Here is a 16,745-nt window from a genome sequence, read left to right as displayed (position 1 = left end):
GTGCATGTGTTGCATTCAGAACCAAGGCTGCCATGATGCTAAGAGACACGAGCAATCGCTGCTACAACACCTGAAATCTTTAAGTGTTTGATTTTGAATTGATGTTTGGTTACTGCATGTAGAAGACTTTCACTGTGGCCAACTTTTTCATGACCATACACTCATCTTCTTGACCTCTTGTGGCACAGGATAGAATATAGCTGGTTTGGAAAATAAAGAAACTTGTGTGTGTGCATGTAACCATCATGCTATTCCTTTATGGGACTAATTGCATGTAACGTGATGAAATTGGGGGAAGTTCCCCAGCTGCCACCCTGAGTCTCCCTTTCACATGCCTTCCTAGTGCTGGACCCTGCCCTGCCCTGCACTAAAGGTGGTGTTGAGTTCTGTGAGTGAGCCTTGAATCAGTCCTCATTTTTATTGACTTTAGTACTCAAAGGACAATTGATCACAATAACTGCACAGGTAACTGACTGAATTGTGAAGAGCATCCCTAAAGCACCTGACAAGACAATCAAGCCATACTGCTTGGACCAGAGAAGGCTTCTCTCTAACTTAATCCACAACAGTAAGTAGGGTAGGGTGGGGATGGGTGTGCTGTCAGGCTGTGGGGTTGGAAGGAGGTTGAGTGTAGGGATCATCATGGGTCTGAGGGAAAGAGGATTTAAGGTATGTAGGAGAAGTGTGGGTGATTAGAGAGTTGTGGGGACACAGCTATGCTACATGAGAAGGTGGGGGAGCTGATGGAACTGAAATCACCCTAAAAGCAAGGGGCAGCTCATGAGGATGTCAAACAGAAGGAGGGTACTGCCTTGCTTCTCAAGTGTTTCTAGGATCTATTCATCGTAAATGGCTCAATCGACATTCAAAAAAGAAGAGGGAAGGGAAAAATGAGAAAGGTGGACACACTCTTCCACTCAGTTGTCTATTATGTGATAAACAGGATTCTAGTCTGAAGTCAGCGATGTACCTGTTTAAACCATTCACTCCTGGATACTGATGTATCAACACAATCATTGCTGTCATCATCTGTTGTTAGTCGAAGAAGCATTTTCTCATAATGTAACGACAAAACAGGCTATTAGAAATTTTACTGTATTTTCCAATCAGGCCATTCTCCACTTTCTGTGTTTAGGACTGGGGAGGAACCTCACTTTTCATGTTTGCTGTATTTGAAAATTTATGAGCATCTCCCAATGAGAGATATAAAACTCAATGGCAACCTTCCTGCTAATGATGGGAGAGATTGGTTTTTATTTGTAGCCGTTGCTCTTTAATGACCTACATAGCTTTAGCACTTTACCTACCTAGACAAAAGAATATTGATTTTCCTTTCCTTCTTGGTATTAAAATCTTGCTAAAAGAGTGACTCAGCTAACATGACTGCTTTGGCATCTTTTTTTGCTCATGGATTAGCTGGAATTCTATGAGTGCATAGGAATCCAGAGAATGAAGTGTCATTCTTGCTGGCAATGCTGTCCCAGAGATAAATGGCTTCTGATCAGAGGCCCAGGGAGGTTCTTTCTGCCATTTTATGTGATGTCCTCTTAAACAGATAGGGAAAGATGAGGACATCTTATTTGACTAGAGAAAAAAATGTATCCTTAAATAAAAAGAAGCAGGAAGAGAGTTGTAAGGGGTACCAGCACTTAAAAATTGAATAGAGAGATGATTAGAAAGAATACACTTCTTAAGGCCTTGGAAAACTACAGAAGAGGCTGTGGAAACAGACTAGCAAACTGAGGTGTCCCAGGACAACATCCCCCAGAGGTGCTGGGTTCCCTAGGCATCACTGAGCTAAGATTCTCACCACATATGGACAGGACACATCCTGGTTGCCCCAGGACTCACAGGTGTGTGCCCAATGGTTGATTTGTAAATCTATGTTTAATGGGGTGGAAGGAGGGAAGAAGGGGTACACCAATGAGCAAAAAGAATAACACTTCCACCTCAAGGCTGCTGGACATTGGGAAGAGAATACATAGCCCCTACCTTCAGTTCCACCTTCCTGCAGCAAACCATATCAGATCACTGAAGTCCTTGTCATATGGTAGCTGAAGGAGAGGATGCCAGGAACTCTGGACCTGGAAAGTGGCAGCCAGAAGGCCTCTTGCCTATTTGCTAAATGTGGTTGTGTGAGGACACAGCCACACCCACTCTCTTGGACGGAGCCTTTGGCTGCTTTCTGGTACAACAGCTCAATGACAGGTCTAGAATATTTACTCCCTGGACCTTTATTTAAAACCGTTTTAGCAGGCCAGGGAGATGGCTCAGTGGGTGGGCATACCTTGAGTAGGCCTGACAACCCAAGTCTGATCCCCAGATCCCAGAGTCAACTCCAAAGAACTCTGCTCTGAATTCCACATGTATGTAGTGGCATGTACATTTCTGAATATATATAATAAAATGATTATATATATATTATCATTAATAATAGTATTAAAATTTTTTAAATGGCAACATCTAGATTAAGAACAAAAATAATAACTCTTTCAAACTCTCTGTCTTCTGAACTTAGGGCTGATTTTAAGTGTGAGAGTCAATGCCACCCAACTCAACATTAATGGCAAGAGGGATAGATGGCAGAAAAGCACCTGCTGGGTGTGTGTTAGCTAATCTCTGAAGCCCAGGGTGAGTCTCTACTAGTTGTGGCCTGAAAAATAAGTCCTTTCTGTTGTGATCATGGGCGAAACGCCACAGAAACAGCTAATGTTTGGCCAGGCTTCACACATGGAGGGCATGAGTTAAACTTTCTACAGTTTAACTCATCCCTTGTCAAATCCACCCTAGGAAGCAGGCACGGTTCTGATCCTAGCTTCCCTACAAGACTGCTGATTCCCGTGAGGCTCGGTGCCTTTCTTGTGCTGCAGAGCCAGTGAGTAGCAATGCTGTGATCTGAACAAAGAAATCTAGTTCCAGAAACAGGGCAGAGAAGGCCCCCAGATGGTTCTGGTTTTTATTTGAGGCAGTGGTTCTCAGACTCAGTGCAGGCTTGCTTCACCTAGGGACCTTTCCAAAATGCTGACACTCAGTTTAATTAGGAACAGAGCCTTGGTGTCAGTGTGTTGTAAATCTCCACTCAGAGAGGACAATCAGAAATAGCAATGTAGGGAGCTGCCTGAAGCTGGGCGGAATGCCTCTCTGCTTGTGCTGTCCCCTCGAAGCCAATGTCCCACAAATCTCCACAAGCGATTCCTGTGGCTCTTGTTGGCTGCTTCCAGCTTATGGAGGCAATGCTGGCTCCCACCAAAGTTTCTGTGGCATCCTGGAGCCTCTGGCTTGTCTGAACTTACAGGTTCTCTTAGCACTGTATTTGGAGAGAACTAAGGAAAACAAGTCCAATACATTCCAAATCACTGTTGGTTAAGAATAGCTGTCATTTATTGTGCTAGCAACTGTACCAGGGCTTCCCAGACTTTACTATTAGATTTCCTCCCTGGTGTTTGAGGGTAGCCTGAGTAGCAGCACCCCTCTTTCTCACCACTTTCTAAACTAATTGAAATGAGCAAACAGCTAGGGTAGATGAGGTCAACATGTCAGCCTGACTGCAGATGAAAGTTAGGGAAATTACAGGGTAAGTGTGAGCCGTAAATGAGCTTCTGTGTATTTGCACCTTAGAATTAGACACTGTGCAAAGTTCAGCCAGTGGACAGATGTCCTTAAACCTGGAAGAGACATGCCACTGCTGCAGTAATCATGTTCACAAGGCATTATACTGTTGAACGACATTATCACAAAGCAGAGACCGCAATAGCCACTTTATTCTGTGCAGGCACCATGCTTGGTGATCATTAAGGCGACCACAGTGCAAAGCCATTTACAAATTTCTCTCAATTTACATGTGTCCACCATCTGCAGTATTTCTCCAAACTAATTCCCTAGAAAAGTGAAAGAATGAGATTTTTCTGTATTTCCATCTTGTAGGCTGCGCTTATGGGTACCATATGCAAGACACACATGAAAGGCACAGCTATAGGACACCTCATGTGGGGTTTGCAAGCCATTTACCTTAGGTTTTCCTGTTGCTGTAGCTTCGGGCACATAAAATGTTTCTTACTGTTGTGATGCTGTTGCTTCTGTCCTCCATGTATCAGCTGCTGAACACATAGTTCTGTGTTGAAAAGAATGGAACATGTTGATCATTTTTGCTGATGTTCTAGGTCTTTCCTCCTCCTTCTCTTCCTGCTCCTCTCCTCCCCCTTCTCCTCCTCCTCCTCCTCCTCCTCCTCCTCTTCTTCTTCTTCTTTCCTCCTCTTCCTCCTCCGCCTCCTTCAATAGTCCCTAGCTGTTCCTGCCATTCTTCTCTTGCCATATTCAGAGTCTTTAATAGTGTAACCCTACAAAAAGAACTCATAAACTTAAAAGAATCAAAGAAACAAAAGCAGGCCTTTCTAATACCTTGGCAATCACTTTCTAAAGCAGTGGTTCCCAACCTGTGGGTCACAACCCCTTCGGGAGTTGAATGACCCTTTCACAGAGGTCATCTAAAACCATCAGAAAAAGCAAAATTACAGTTGTGAAGTAGCAAGGAAAATAATTTTATGGTTGGTGTCACCACAGCATAAGGAACTATATTAAAGGGTCACAGCATGAGGAAGGTTGAGAACCACTGCGACAGAAGCAAGTAGGTGAGGTTTCTCAAGGAGATGGTAACTGTTCCAACATCAGTCCATTGCCTTCCACCCAAGTCACTATACATCTCATTGGTCCTATTGCAGATGCTTCAGTTGCTAGACGTTTCTCAGATGCTTAGTCCCTGAGGTTGTCTTCAGTGATTGGAAGGAAGCTGAGGTCTTTGTGTGGAATATTAATTAAATAACAAAAATGAGATGTGGGTTGTGTCTTGAAGTCAATCAGATATTGGTATGTTTTTAATATTAAATATTCCTCAGAGTCTTGTGTCTTAAATGCTTGTTTCCTAGCTAGTAGAACTATTCCAGGAGACATTGGAACCTTCAGGAAGTGGGGTCTCCCTAGCAGAAGTAGAACAGTCAGGTACATCTTTAAAGGTTATGGTCCTTGTCCCACGGTTCTCTTTTTGCTTCCTGGTTCATCTCCATGTGATCATCTCCATCAAATGCTCCTACAACCATAGACTAGTTCTCTCTCAATGCTCTTCTTGCCATGATGATGGAATTAAACTTCTCTGAGACCATGGGTCAAAATAAATAAATCTTCCCCGATTAAGTTGGGTCATAATAATGCAAAAGCAATTGATACAGATGTATACTTGAACGTTGGGTCATAATAATGTAAGATCAGTTGATACAGATGTGAACTTGAACTTTAATGCTACTGTCTGTCACCTATGTGACCTTCAGCAACTTGAAAAAGTATCTATTGCTCTGGTGTTCTTCAGCAAAATGGAACTTGTCACAGAAGATGACTGCCATGAAAACATAATGCCACTTGACTGTTCCTAGGAGATACCTGTCATTACCACCATGGGAAGAAGTCTCTCTAGGAGGAGTGTAGCCACAGGGAGACTCTTGTGATCATATGGCAGCTGTCACGTGAGTGCTGGTGAGGCGTCATTATCTCAGAATTGAGAATTCTGACAATCATACAGAATTCAGTTCTGAGAATGACTTAGAGTTGGGCAGTTGGAGGATGAAGAAGACCCGACAAGTAAGAAAATAGCTTCAACTTGGGCAAAAAAGCAAGAGTATTCACACAATAGTTTATGACTAGTGAGGATAGACACTTGCATGGCCAAAGGGTTCCCATGGGGAGAGAAGAGTGAGGGTCAGTCTGGGTGTTGTACCCAAGCTCACTGATGAGGAGCTCCAACTCTACTGGTCCTCCTGAGTAATCTTGCACAGGTGGGCTACTACAGTTAACAATACCACATTGCATGTCTCAGATAGCTGGAATATTATAGGTGTTCTAACATCAAAGAAATGATAAACATGGTGTTGGAGAGAAGGTTCAGACATCTAAAAGCACTGGCCACTCTTCCAGAGGACTCAGGTTCAATTCCCTGGGTTCCACATGTTGACCTTCAATCATCTGTAACTCCAGTTCCAGGAGATTTGACAACCTCTTCTGATCTCCTGAGGCACTTCATGGATGTGGAACACAGACAAAGATGCAGGCAAATCACCCATACACACAAAATTTTTAAAAAGAAGAAGGAGGAGGAGAAAGAAGAAGAATGAAACCAATAGACATGGCAATTTGAACAGAGGAAGGACCGTGAGGCCTTAACCCTAGACAAAGAACTACAGACAACTAAGGAAGGCCAAGAGTGGGAGAAATAGTCAGCCCCAGGAAGAGCACACCAACTGGTCATCCAACAAATATTCAGCCCTGAAAACATATATACAAGTAACGGTATATAGACTGAGCAGGTTGTATTTATATATTTAGAAATATATATGTATGTATATAACAACAATTAAAGAAAAAAGAGAAAAAAAGAGGCCACGAGTTTGAAGGAGAATGGGAAATGGGTACATGACAGGGTTCAGAAGAAGAAAAGGGAAAGAGAGATGATATCATAGCCTTAAAATTGTTTTTAAAAAGAAGAAATTATAAACATTTAAAGTAATATATGTTAATTATCCTAATTTGATAATCATATTGGATACACTGGCCATGGGTATCAATGTATCACACTGTAGCCCATAAAATGTACAATTATGGGAGCTGGAGAGATAGCTTAGCAGTTAAGAGCACTGGCTGCTCTTCTAGAAGACCTAGGTTCAATTCCCAGCACCCACATAGCAGCTCACGGCATAACTCCAGTTCTAGGGGATCCAACACTCTTCCATAGACATATATACAGATAAAACACCAATGCACATAAAATAAAAGTAACTAAATGTGCAGTTACGGTTTATTAAGAGGAATTCCACAAACCCTCAGTTCCCCATATGTAAAACATGGATAATAGTTAGGTGTGGCAACTACATGGTAGAAATTAGAACAGCTCAGCATTACTTTTGTCAGACATTCTGAACTAGTCCAGCGCCAGGGCTCTCTGGCCATCATTAGTCATGCACATGAATTTGTCAAGCACCCACTATGTGTCAGGGGCTTTTTGTCAAGCACTCACTATGTGTCAGGGGCTTTTCAAGGTGCAAAGGTAACTATGTTCCACTGATTCTTGAAAACTTGGTGTTGAGAACAATGACAGGCAATTCTCGGAACTCAGTACATTTGATACAAGTGAATAAAAACTGATGGCTGAGTAAATGTTTAACCTACATAGATATGAAAGGAAATGTTGGACCCTGCCCATCAAAACTTACCTGTTCTACAAACACTGAGTCCTGTTCTCCGCATGATTCTGAGTGCTGTAGAAGACACTAGAATAAACTAAAATGTCTTCTGCATCAAAGAGCAGCAAGGTGTGGAAACCTGGGGTGTGACGTCAGAGGATGTGCATCTACTCCTCACTAGGTAGTCATTTTGAACAGATTCGGGGTCTTAGCGTCTCCAACCTACAAAGTGAGGGTAATACTGATGTAAGTGCATGTTGAGAGGAATCGTATTTGTAGAAGTGCTATGAAAGTTAGCATGCGAGGCTGTCATTTTTATGTAAGTGTGTCTCGAATGTCTACTGCTAGAGATAGCATACAGAGTCATTCAAAGATGACTGAGACTTGCCCTGATACCCGGTTTGTACAGGCACTGAAGACGAGGCTGATGGTAGGAAGTAATGAAACGAATGCCATTACCATTGTCCTGTGATGCTTTCTTCTTCTCTGGAATCCACTCAAGACAATCACAGAAGTGTTTGCTTTAAAGAGCTAATTAAGTAAAAAGAAATGTTTGCCGATCAAATACTATGAGCCATTAATAAGTCTGGGTCTCTCTGTCAAAAGTTCACTAGTAAATGTGCTGGGCCACATTTCTGTGCCTTTTTGCCTGCCTACCTCAGGGTCAAGTTAACCAACGTTTATCAGTTACTGATGAGTTAATTTTCTTGTTGCTGGGATAAAATCTCTCAGACGGTTTCTTTTGGCAATTATTTCAAGAGGACACAATTTCAGCATGATGGGGAGGCATAGTGGCAACCCTGGTGGATCACAGTGTCTCTGCAGTCAGAAGGCAGAGAATGAAAGGGGAGTAGATCTGGGATACAAAACTTCAAGGCCTGGCCCCAGTGACACACCCTCAACAGACAGGTTCCTCTTTCCAAAGCTTCTACAACTTTCTCAAATGGTTTCCCATTCACCCAGATGCCCAGGTCTCCAACCCTGTAGACTCAGGAAGGAGAGAAACTCAGAGGAAAACAGTGAATGGCATTGGAAGAGAATGAAAAGCCAAGTTGGGGAGGTGGGGTAGATGATGGTGCAGAAGAAAACTTTCAAAACCTGATGGTGTGCACACTCAGGCTTGGACCACCTTGCCTCAGCCAGCCGGGAACAAGTTTCCACAGTGGAGAGAAGGAGCATCTGCAGAAGCACTTGATGAGGGGACCATGCTGGAGTGCTAGAGCATTTTAGGTGCTGCAAGACTTTTGCACATTTTGGAAGAGCCTGAGGCCATTCAGTGAAGTTAAGGGTCCTGGGTGGAGGCTGAGGACTCACACATGGACTAGGGACATGGAACCTCACAGAATGGAATGGCTGACTCCTGTTTCTGAGAGCAGTGGGTCTGCAGGGGCTAGGGACTCACACATGGTCTAAAGACATGGAACCTGACAGACAGGGCTGGCTGATTCCTGTTTCTGAGAGCAGTGAGTCTTGCTAACACTCAAATGATTGCCATTTCCCTTGTCAGGCAATGACAGGAGTTAGTTGACCTGAAAATTCACTAATAGTTCCATTAAAGAGGCCTTGGAATAGCCATCCTCTTACTCATCCCGGTCAATTAACAATGAATTAATGCCAGACATATTTTCAATTGAACTGAATCCCGAGTCCCTCTCATTTTGCCTAAAAATAGCCCTTAAGAAGGACTGTCAACCAGGTCTGCTTTCCTCCCAAGGTAGCACTGGAGCTTCTATGAACCAGTGTTTCCCCTAGACATTGATGGGAAGTGCATAAAACCCTGAACTGAAGACAGGGGTCCTGAGGAGGTTTACCAGCTTCCCTGCACATAGGCTTGGACAGATAACACAAGCTCTCTGAAGTTCAATTTTTTCACATGTACATTGGAAAGACAGATGGATGCTGAGGGGCCTTTTAATGATTAACTTAAGGTGGTTTCAGGGCTAGGGACTGGACAGATGGCTCAATGATTAAGAGTACTTGTTGCCCTTGAGAGATCATTGGTTCCATTCTCAGCACCACATGGTGGTTCACAGTGGTCTATAACTCCAGTTCCAGGAGATCTGACACCCTTTTTTAACCTCCATGGGTACTCATGGTGCATGAACATGTATGCAGATAAAATATTCATACACATTAAATAAAATAAGTGGATGTTTAAAGTGTTTTTTAAGGAGTGTTGATGGGATGGCAAGCTGGACTGGAGACTGCAGAAGGGACAGAAGGGACACCAGGTCTTCTGTCTCTGAACCAGCAAGCAGGATGCCCTTGACCCTTGTTCTTGTCCAGTGTTCCCTAACAAGGGTAGAAGGTGTTAGAAAAGTGAGTGTTTTTCAAAAGGCATTTTCCAATATCTGGAGACAATTTTTATCATCACTAGTGTGTGATGCTATTGGAATCTAGTGGCTGAAACCAGAGATGCTACGAAACACTACACACAGGGTAAGGTGGCCCCTCAGTGAAGGACTGTCAGAAAGACACTGACAGCTTGTATTATTCACAATATCCATAGAGTAGAAGCTGACCAAATGTCTACTGAGAAATGACTAAAACCTTTAGAGCATGGATACAGACAGTAACCTTAGCAAGGAAGGTTTCAAGGACACTACAGCACAGCTGCACCTTCAGAACATTCTGGGTGAAATGGGCCAGACATAAAAGAACACATATTATGTGACCCGCCCCTGCATGGTGTGTGTCTTAATTGGTCTTTCTATTGCTGTCATCAAACACCCTTACCAAAAGAAACTCAAGGAGTGAAGACTTTATTTAAGCTTACAGTCTCAACAGGAACTCAAGGCAGGAACTCAAGGCAGGAACCTGGAGGCAGGAACTGGAGCAGAGGCAATGGAGGATGCTGCTTACAGGCTTGCTCCCCATGGCTTGTTCAGTCTGCTTCCTTCTAGGACCCTCTGCCCAGGTTTGGTACTACCTGCAGTGGAATGGGCCCTTCCACAGCAATCATTAATAAGAAAAAGCATCGCAGGCCAATCTGGTGGGAGCACTTTGTCAACTGAGGTTCCCTCTTTTCAAATGATTCTGGTTTGTGTCAAATTGACAAAAGAACAACATCAAAACAAAACAAACAACCCAAAACCTAACCAGGGCAGGGTAGTAGGGATCAAGTACATAGATAGGGAAACTAGAATGGTGGTTGCCAAGAATGGATCTTGGAGAAGCTGGAGAATTAACCTTTCAAGGTTCATTTCAGTTTGGGAAGATGGGTTCTCGAGATGGAAGGGGCAGTAGCTGTTTTTAATGCTGCATGCTATACTTCAAATATGTCTCCCTAAAGTCCATTTGTTTAAAACATTGTTTCCCAGTCCATGGTGCTTCTGGGAAGTAATGGGATCTTTAAAAGGTGGGGCCTGGATGGAAGTCTCCAGTCTGTTTTTTGCTGCTCATTGGCTTGAGGTGAGCATACTCTCCTGCCCAGCACTCCTGATATGATATGCCACCTCATTGCAAGCCTCAAAGACACAAGCCAACAACTGTGGGATAAAATCTCTCTAAATACACAAGCCAAATACGCCCCCTCCTTTTAAGCTGATTATTTCAGGTATTTGTTACAGTAGTGGGAAGCTAACTCACATGCCATAGACATGCACGTGTAAAGATAGAATGATAGTATTTCTCATTTTTTATAGGTGCAGTGAACTTTATTGATGATATTCAAGAGAGTATGGTTTCCTAGGTCCCTCCTGTTATTATGGGGTTCCGGAATGGAAACCGTGAAGGAGATGCTCAGTGTTGGGGGACAAATTGGGACAGGGACTCCACAGCAACCGAGGGCCTCTCTCTTGCTCTCAGTGTCCTTGCTGAGGTGGATGGTCCAGGATTTCTTACTCCTTGGAGAACATGTAGGCCATGGGGTCTACCACCCTGTTGCTGTGGCCATATTCATTGTCATACCAGGAAATGAGCTTTACAAAGTTGTCATTGAGAGTAATGTCACTCCCAACATCAAAGGTAGAGGAGTGGGAGTTACTGTTGAAGTCACAGGGGACAACCTGGTCCTCATTGTAGCCCAGGATGCCCTTTAGTAGGCTCTCAGATACCTGCTTCATCACCTTTTTGATGTCATCATACTTGGCAAATTTCTTCAGGTGGCATGTCAGATCTATGACGGAATACACTGGGGGTAGAAACACAGAAGGTCATGCCAGTGAGCTTCCCGTTCAGCTCTTGGATGACCTTTCCCACAGCCTTGCCAGCACCAGTGAATGCAGGAATGATGTTCTGGGCAGGCCCACAGCCATCACACCTCAGCTTTGCAGAGGGGCAATCCACAGTCTTCTGAGTAGCAGTGATGGCATGGACCATGGTCATGAGCCCCCTTCCATGATGCCAAAGTTGTCATGGATGACCTTGGCCAGAGGGCTAAGCAGTTGGTGGTGCAGGATGCATTGTTGACAGTCTTGAATGAGTTGTCATAATTCTCATGGTTCACATCCATCACAAACATGAGGGCATCAGCAGAAGGGCCCCACCCTTTAAGTGGGCCCCAGTCTTCTCCATGGTGGTGAAAATGCCAGAAGATTTCACAACATACTCAGCACCAGTATCACCCCATTTGATGTTAGTGGGATCTCGCTCCTGGAAGATGGTGATGGGCTTCCCATTGATGACAAGCTTCCCTTTCTCAGCCTTGACTGTGCTGTTGAACTTGCCATGGGTAGAGCCATACTGGAACATGTAGACCATGTAGTTGAGGTCAATGAAGGGGTCATTGATGGCAACAATCTCCACTTTGCCAGATGCAGAGCAGAAGGTAGCTCTGGTAACCAGGCGCCCAATAACAGACAAATCTGTTCACACCAACCTGTCTACAGGATGATGCTGGCACTCCATGAGAAGATATAGCTGTCTCTGGAACAGGGTGAAGCAAAGAGACGGTATTTCCCATTTTTAAAGTTAATTTGTTTAGTTGGTATACAAAATAATGTGTTTCAGTACAACATATGCATATATGCATATATGCATGTATATTTGCATCTTGCTTCTCATATCCCTCCACCCCCACTGCTTCGCCAGGGTCCTCCTCTTTCCTCCTCCTGCTTTCATGCCTTGTCTATGCATACATGTGTTACATCATCAAATCTGGGTTGTGATAGGATACAAAACATGTGATATTTCGTTCTACTCAGTACCCTCTTTTGTGCCTCTCTCTCTCCCTACAAACTTCTACTCCTTTCAAAGCCCTTCTTCCAAGTTCATGTCATTCATAGATGGATAGGTAGATGAATAGATGATAGATAATAATTGATAGATGATAAACAGATGCTGGATAAATGAATAGGAGAGAGAGGGGGGGAAGAGAGAGAGCAGAACGGCTATTATTTGTCCTGAGTTTGGCTTATTTTGCTTAACATGGTTATGATAGTCAGTTCTGTCCATCTTCTAGCAAATGATATAATTTCATTCTCTCTTTACAGGTGACTAAAGCTTCATTTTGTATATATACCACATTTTCTTTATCTGTTGATGTTTGATAGACATACTGGCTGCTTCTAGATCTTTATTATTGTGAGCACTACAGCAATAAACCCATGATAAGCCTCTTTGGGCTATGCTAGGTAGCTTCGTTTGGGTGTATTCTAGAGTGCTATAGCTGGGACATGTGGCAATTCTATTCCTAATGCTTTGAGGATGCTGAGATCCATAGTGGCTGCAGCAGTCCGCATTCCTCTCCACCACAAATAAAGTCTCCTCTTCCCACATCCTCCCCGACATTTGTCGTCGGCTTCCTGATACCACTGCGACACGGTGAATCTTATGTTCTGTGAAACTGATCACTATTCATCTTTTTCTTCTTTTCTTTTTTGGCCAATTTTACTTCAAAACACAGATGAGTGAAAGAATGACAGGCTTCACAAGGAATGGTGGGGTTGCTAAAATGAAACAAAATGGAAGTTAATATTTTTAAAAGCTTCATTAACTTGTAAACCTATTTTCCTGTCTTAAGCTCATTCAAACATAAATAAATAAAAGGGTTTGTTTCCAACAGGGATGTTGAATTCTCTTGTCAGAATTCTCTATGGTCAGTGGGATGGATTATTCCTCCCTCTCTCCCTCCTTCCCTCCCTCCCTCCCTCCCTTCTTTCCTCCTTCCTTCCCTCTTTCTCCCTCCCTTTCTCATTCCCTTCCAGGCTTCACCTCTCCCCTATGTCACACCTCCATTTCCTGTTTAAAAAGGCAGTTCTCTAATAAAAAAAACAACCAATCAGCAGTCCAGACATCTTTGCGCACTTTTGTATTTCAGCTTCCTCATCAGTAAGCTGAAATGACAATGGAGCTGGGAGTATTAAACGAGTCGCCATGTTTGAACAAATGGGAAGTAGGCCTGACACATGGTGCTGCACCTTCGTCTCCCTCTCCCTCATGAGCCTTAGAAACCTCTGTGGGGTACAGAAGACCTGGCCTGGGTAGACTACACCTGGAAAGAGAATCACCCCTTTCTACGCTCACAGGCTTCACACGAGTTCCATCCACTGGATTCGGGACATCCTATCGTGGGCAGCTTCCATTTATCCAAGCATCCATCATCGACAATGCTTGAAGGCCCGCAGAAGAAACAGGCAACCCGGTTGCCACTACCGTCTGGTGAACACTGAAGTGGAGGAATGGAATGTTCCAACAGATGAGGTAACTAAACGGAGAATAATGTCAATTTGTTGAGACCTTCTTTATGCTTGATTCTTTGAGAAAATGTTCTCATTTACACGAGGAAAAACACTACAGTCCTATTCTGGTTGCTGGATCACCATCAAATAGAGTGTACAGGCAGAAAAGAATTCCACAAATGACCCTTTGGGCCCTGAGACCCCTCATTACACACAGGTCTCTGGCCCCACCTAGAGCCCCACCCATGACCCCACCCCAGGACCGCTAAGTCTGACTCACGTGAATCTTGGGAAGCCTTATTTGTAACATGTTCTTTGGGCAACAATTCTCAACCAAGCAATGTTGGCTGGACAGCGTGGAGGACATCATGAAAAGCTGAGAGGATGGGTTGTCACACAACTGAAAATTTACACTTGCTGGTCACAAATGCAACAAGCAAAGAGGGCAAGAGCCAGTATCACATGACAGGCTCTGTTGTTGCCTTCCTGGGACTTAGGAGCCCTCGCCCTGGGCCATTATACCCCCAGAAGTTTTCCACTCTCTCAGGGAGGCCTGATCTATACAGCCTGAGCTTCAGTCTCTACAGCAGAATCCATGGATTACCTGGGCTCCATTTAAACCTCTTTGAGTGCGGTTCTCACGCGCTGTGACGTCACCAGATCCTCAAGCCTGAATTATAGCTTAGCATTCAATCAAGGATCATGTATTATTCTCCATGTTATCCATCACTGCTTCCCTACTGCTTGCAAGACAGAGTGACAGCAACGCACACAACGGGCAGCACCTGAGGGGCTTTAAACCTATCAGTGGTAAGCATTGTTCTCAGAAACATTTTGCTCTGTGGAAAAGGCAGAATGGGACTGCCTTTGCAATGGCCAGCAGAGGTTTTGGACCGGTTTCTCGTTAACTGTGCATATTCCGAATTCACAGAATGCAGCAACAAACTCATTTATGTCCTAGGCATTTGGTTTGAGCTAAATTTTAAAAAATCTACTTGTATTAAATATAAAATGATCATTGGGTGCCCTGCCTGCTTCTCACATTGCACAGCATAATGAACACTAAAATTCAATCTATGTAAAATTATTTAGAGGCAACTCTCCTGTCTGTGTGTAATCAGAAAATTACATTTGGAGCCTTGAAAGCATATTAATTGGAGTTTATCATGAAGGCAGTAAGCATTTAGACACAAACACAAATATGAAATATATCAATACTCTTAGCAGCAATTAGCTATCACAGCAGCCTTGGAATTCTGATGCCTTTAATAAGGAGGAAGTATAATAAATGCTGAGGCCATTGTAGACACTAGAAATGTCGGCATTTTTTCTTTTAAACTTTGTTGAGCTGCACATAGAGAGAATACACTTGTGTTGTTCTATTGAAGAGAAACACTAGTGGTTGGCATGGAGCACCTCCCAACACTAGAAGCTGGGATGAATGCAAAACATGTTTTTATTCTAGCTTGACTCCTTGTGTAAATAATTAGAGACAAACTCTAGACAAATGGCCCCATAAATGATATTGTAATAATAGAGCATATTCACAAATCAAATAAGGAAACGTGCAATTTTGTCGTTGAACTTGTTTCCCTGCCTTTAGTCCTGAGGAAATTCCACTGACACAGCACCTGGAATGTGGGAACTGGGATTCCTTAGCAGTGTCTCTTCCCCTCCCCACCCCCACCCCCAGTGATCTGAGTTCTGTGCCTCCTTTCATATTTGAGATTTTCCCCAGCACTCACCCAACATGGCTTAGAATAAAGCAGCAAGAAATGTCCAAAGTCCTGAGTGCTTGGACTGAGGATATTTAAATACTCAGCGGTTGGAGTGCATTTCCTGAGCTCCCTGGACACTGGGGTGAGCAGCCCCTTCCAGGCCTCGGAGACTCACTGCCTTGGGAATTGGTAATTTGTTCTTGTTCACTAAATGAGGAGACCGGGACATGAGCAGTGACATAACTTGCTCCAGAGTCAGATGCAGATGATTGAGATGAGGAAGGCATAAGTTACATGGACTAGAAATGACAGAGCTGGGATCTGAACCCAGGTCCACCAGCTTCCTGACACCCTTGTGTTATATTGTGCTGTTTATGAAGAGAGATGCTTTGGCTTTTCTTATGGCCTGTGTGTTTAAAAAGAATCACAGATTGGTGATGAGCCCCATGGTTCTGACTTTTTAATCTTTCTTCTTGGGAGAGAATCAGCATTCTTAAAAATGGTTTGTTTCGAGGTTCTGGGCAGTGAACCTTCTCCAAGGACGCAAGTTTCTTCTTCTTAAGGACAAGTTGTCACTTGTGTTGTGGCTCCTACGTTTTCTTTGTACAGGGTTTCCCACGTGTCATTGTCTAACAATATAGCAGCTCAGTGTTTGTAACAGGAAGTCTCAAGACAAACTGACAAGCTTCAAAAGCATGGTGTTCCAATTATTATTCCATTCTGGGCAAATTGCTTGGGCTCTTTAGGTCTTCTCCAGGCAAGGGAAGATGCTAATGATGATTGTAGCTCATGACAATGCACAATGCTTGGTAGCTGGTAACCTGAAAGCATTAGCTGCTTCCTGGTGCTTGTAGACGCATCAAGCTTTGACTCAAGGATACACAAGGATGGCTCACCTACTATGGACCAAGGTCTCATCATTCTAGCTAATTACAAGATGATTCAGATCCCTAGATCCAGAGGCAGAACAAGGTCATCTCTTATGATTAGCCAAATAATGGAGTCATAACAAAGTAGAAGCAGACGAGTCTTAGTTCTGCCTCAGGCCTGCTATGATGATCAGCTGTTCGTTGCTGCAACAAGAACATGGCCTGACCAACTTATTTCGGCTCACGGCTTTGTAACTGTGGTAGCTCTGTTCCCAGCAATAAGCAGCAGTTCAAAAACATTTGTTTCATGGCTGA

General features: G+C 43.6%; 1 pseudogene; it reads right to left on the bottom strand.

Annotated features, from left to right (window-relative positions):
* Positions 1-11,303: 11,303 nt before the first annotated feature.
* LOC114630561 lies at positions 11,304-11,891 on the bottom strand (annotated as a pseudogene).
* Between the last annotated feature and the right edge of the window lie 4,854 nt (positions 11,892-16,745).

This window comes from Grammomys surdaster, unplaced genomic scaffold (assembly GCF_004785775.1).
Source record: "Grammomys surdaster isolate TR1022 unplaced genomic scaffold, NIH_TR_1.0 341, whole genome shotgun sequence".
NCBI lineage: Eukaryota > Metazoa > Chordata > Mammalia > Rodentia > Muridae > Grammomys > Grammomys surdaster.
This window is presented reverse-complemented; position numbering and strand designations above follow the sequence as displayed.